The sequence below is a fragment of the Prionailurus bengalensis genome, chromosome E1, assembly GCF_016509475.1.
Source record: "Prionailurus bengalensis isolate Pbe53 chromosome E1, Fcat_Pben_1.1_paternal_pri, whole genome shotgun sequence".
Taxonomy (NCBI): Eukaryota; Metazoa; Chordata; class Mammalia; order Carnivora; family Felidae; genus Prionailurus; species Prionailurus bengalensis.
In genome coordinates this window covers 61133003-61137458 of record NC_057347.1, presented here as the reverse complement: position 1 = coordinate 61137458, position 4456 = coordinate 61133003, and the positions used below count along the sequence as shown (strand labels likewise).

General features: G+C 48.3%; 1 long non-coding RNA gene across 1 annotated transcript; it reads right to left on the bottom strand.

The window, feature by feature from the left end:
• Nucleotides 1-272: 272 nt before the first annotated feature.
• LOC122486002 lies at nt 273-4252 on the bottom strand. Its single transcript, XR_006297995.1, has 2 exons — nt 4119-4252; nt 273-1627 (listed from the first exon to the last, which is right to left on the bottom strand). It is a non-coding gene; the product is annotated as an uncharacterized LOC122486002 (long non-coding RNA).
• Nucleotides 4253-4456: the final 204 nt, after the last annotated feature.

The following is a 4456-nucleotide window of genomic DNA, read 5'->3' as shown; positions in this document are numbered from 1 at the left end:
GTAGTAACAAGAACAAAACTCTGCCAATTCAGTAAGTGAAAATGAAGTCTTTCTGTTACAATTTGTCTTTCTTTAATTACAAGTTTTTCGAAGATATTTTCATGTGCTGTTGCATGTTCATTCATTTAAGAAACATTTGGGGTGCCAGTGACTTGTTTTCTCGGTCCTTCATCAAGTTTGGACCATGTCGTCTGCCATCTCTTTGGGGCACAAACCCTCACAAAGGGTTTAGATGTGTAATTCTGGAACATACACTGCAAATAATTTTGTAATTTACATTTTATCTTTTTTGTTCGTGATTTTTAATGAATAATTTTAATCGTTACAAATGCATGTCAAAAATAACTTTTTCTTTATGGTTTCTGACTTTAAATTTGTGCCATAAGAGCCTTTTCTCCTCCAATGGCATAGAAGTATCCACCAATACAGCCACAGTTTTATTTTTTACATTTAAACTTTACTCCAGTTGGAAGTACATTTTGGTGAATGCCCTAATTGAGGCAACTTTTAAGTTACTTCCTTTATCAAAGGCTAAATGTGGTAGGTTGTAAAAAAAAAAACATGTGCCCACAAATTGCTCCCAAACTTCTCATGTACCTTTTGCCTCCTCTCTCTTGAAGAGATGGGGTTCATATTTCCACCCCTAAATCTGGGCTTGACCATGTGACTTGCTTTGGCCAATGAGATATTACAAATGTGATGGACTGAGGCTACAGAGTGTTTGTGTATTAGAACTTGATCTCTCTGGCTGCCTTTGGAGACCAGCTGCCATTTGACGAAGCCAGAACCAAACTGCTGCATGCTTTCCAAACTTGGATAACCCTGCTGCATGCTGGGGGAAAGTGGTCACGCTGCCTCTATCATGCAGCCAACTACCAGATGCACAGGTGAAACCAGTAAAATCACTGTCCTATTGAGCAAGCCAAATTGTTCACCCACAGAATCATGAGCACATGAATGATTGTGCTAAACCGGTAAGCTTTGTGGTGGTTTGTTAAGGAGCAGAAGCTGAAGTAGCAAACATTTATCCCAGTGCTGTTTATCGAGCCTTCTGCCCCTTCTCCTATGGATGCGAAATGCCCCCGCTCCATCTAGTATGTTTTATAGAATGAGGAATTTGTGCTTGGAGTTCTGTTGTGGTCCCGCCCAGGCAGCTTTATAACCTTCTGGCCACATCCCAGTTGCAATTGGGAGGTGTTTGCACTCATCCCTGAGCCTCAGGAAATCAAGGCTTGGAGTGAAGACACCCTCCCAATCTAAAATTTAGATTCTTGGATCTTCTGAAAGGGGGGGGGGGCGGTTCTTTGCCTTGGAGTACCCATGGGTGTTTTCAAAAACTTGGGCCACATATAAGCAGATTCTCAAAGGGTTACTTGACCCCAAAAATGTTGAGCTGAGGCTGAAGGAAACTGATGTGGTTTCTGGTCAGACTCCCCATGGGGCACTGGGTGGCAGCAGATAAGCAAAGCTGTATATCTATCTCCTCTGTGTTATAGCAAATTAATTCAGTTCCATTTGGCTGTTGCTGTGGTGTGTTTGGTTTGTGCTGTCCTGTTTCTCCTCCTAGAAGCTTTGTCTGGGAAGGCTTTGGACCCCCAACTCTTGGCTTCAGTGAGGTGCTCTGAGCCTGGAACAAGACACAGTTTTAGCAGAGGCTACATAATCCGAATCCTGGTGAAGTGGCTTCAACCAGCAGAGGACAGGTGGTGGTGCTCTGTGACTGAGTCATGGTGGATTTGGAATATGCTGTAAACATGGGGCCACCAGGAAGTCAAGGGTGGATGTGGGCTCATGAGAAAGAGATGATGCTGAAATTTTGCCCTAAGCATCTGGAAACAGAGATTCAGGGTGGCTGGAGGGCTCTATTTCGAATGTTCTGGGAGAGGAGCTGGGAGTGGGGGAGACTACCCAAGGTGGTGAGCCCAGGGACACCCCAACATTGGAAGGTGGGGGAGTCCACAGGAGGCTGAGGAGGAGCCAGGAGAGGTGCTCCTGGCACCCTGTGAGGAAGCATTGGGAGCTCAGTGCTGGGCTGTCCTGCTCAGGACACAGAGCTGTGGGTGGCCCTCCCTCCTCTTGTCTGCTCCCCACTGCTGTGTATCTGCCCCCTTACCCCGCCCCACTCCCAGGGGGCCTCTGACAATGGTACAGCCAAGCTGTGCTCTGGCATATTGAGTTTCTGGCTGCCTCCTGGGCCACCCAAACAGGACAAGCAGGAAAAACTGGCTTGGTCTTGGAGCCACAGCTCTAGCTTTGCCCCTGGGCCCTGAGGAGGGGTTTCACAGGCCATCACTCTGGGGGGGCCTTTCCTCTGAGGAGGGGGTAAGTTTCAGGCTTGGCATCCAGGAAACCATCCCTCATGTGATGTGATCCGAGAGCCTCTGTCAGCAGCAGAGATGGCCTGGCAGCCCTCAGCCTCCTCCAGGAACCCTTTCCTGTGGAAAGACTCCAGCAGGACACAATCCATGGAGGGCAAATTAATTTGTTATTTGGATTTTTCCACTAAGAAAGAAGAAGATATAAGGCATGGCACTCATGTCCCTTACAAACAGGCACATGGGGCGTGAGTGTGTTCTACAAGGCCAAATAGCCTAACCAACAGATCTGTTCTGGGCAGAGAGGGACACGGGCAGGAGCTCTGTGAAGCAGCAAGGGGGCAGATAAGAACACCACGGTGGGCAGGGGAGACAACAGTTCACACTGCCCCAAAGTAGCCTAGGCCAGAGAGGGGGAGACAGGGAGTGGGGTGGAGGAGGTCAGAGAGACAGAGGCATCAAGCCACACACACTGGAGGTTTGGGGTCCATGGGCCACGGCATATCCTCTATGGCAGGTTCCTTGATCTGTCTTAGTGAAACCTCTTAAAAGCATAAAGTTGAACAAAAACCAGAATGGCTGCACTAATGTTTCAGCGAACCTCAATTTTAAAGTAAGCTTCTTCCTCCCTGATGAGGGAGCGTGTTGCAAGCTGTGGGCAAAATACAGGCTGGCACACCCCCTAACCCGAGTGGAGTATGTGCGATATTTCTTGGACACTCCTGGCTACCAAAGAACATAGGAAAGGAGTTTAAGTGCTTGCTACGGTTATGTGGGAAACTAAGGCAAATGAAAAATTAAATTCTCTTACTGCCTAAAGCCCATGGACAAGTCCTTGAAACCTCCCTCTAGGATGATGACACTTTGCTAGAGGCAAAAGAGAACCTTATCTTAACATAATCCCAACCTTGAGGACCCTGTAAGTCTACTTCCTTTATCTCAGCTGCTCCAAGTATCTGTTGGCAATCATACTCCAAGCTTATGGCCCCCGATACACATCTGAAGGGCCTCGTGACTGAGGTTTTATTAGACAGTAATAAGTGGCATCCCCCTAGCAACAGCTGGGTCCTCAAGGTCCCGAACCTTGTTTCCAAAATACCTCCGAGACTTACTCTGTCCCTGACCCCCTCCCAACCTGAGGGTATATGAGTTACCCATCACAACCCCAGTGCAGCTCCTCCTGCCTATGGGTCCTGTCCCCATGCTTTAATAAACCCACCTTTTTGCACCAAAGACATCTCAAGAATTCTTCCTTGGCCGTCGGCTCCGGACCACCCCACCATCACCCCAAACCTTCATCACTCCCTTCCTCATACCTCCCTCCTCCCTCCTTGGCCTTTTGTTTCAGGAACCCGGGGGCTTGAAGATCATAGCTGTAACCTCCTTCATCTGACAAAGCAATAAAGCTACTGTCCCTTTTTATCCCAAACTCTGTTTTCATGTTATATTTTGGCTCAAAAGCACAGAGGTCTGTTTTGGACAACATTACTTACCTATTTAATTCATTACCTTCACTTAACTAACTATAAAACAGGCCACTGTGAGGGTGACAAGGACACACTCCTGGACCAAACTCTGGTCAGGCCCCCTCACCCTCTCTCCTTGCCTAGGCCTCACCCGTGGTCTGCTGAGCCGTGTTGGCAAGGATTCCTCCACCCTGACCCTAACCCAGCTCCTCCCCCTATTTCTCCATTCATAGCCTCACCTAACAGCTTGAATTCAATCTCTCCCCACTCTTGCCATGATCTTAAGAGAAGTCACTCTTGCACTTTCCAGAAAGTGTCTGCTGAGAAATTTCCTTACCAAGGGCCGTGAGGGAGAATGCCACGAGTGGCCGGCAGTGCCCGAGAGCACACAGGCCCCTGAGCACTCGCTGCTGTCTGCTAGCCGCTCTCAGTGACTTCCACTCCAGCTGCGCATCTGGCCTGGAGAGGGCCACAGACACATGCACGGACGTTGAAACAAACGGCAACGCCCACAGACAAGGGGGCACACCTAGGGACTTCCGCAGCAGCAGGCAAAATCTTTAGATGCCAGGTGTGTTTTTTGAACTTTAGGCAAATATATAAATATCATCTCTCAGTACAAGTCCTGTGGTAAAGTCAGGAAAAAGTAGGTGGAGTGTCAGCCTTCCCACCTCT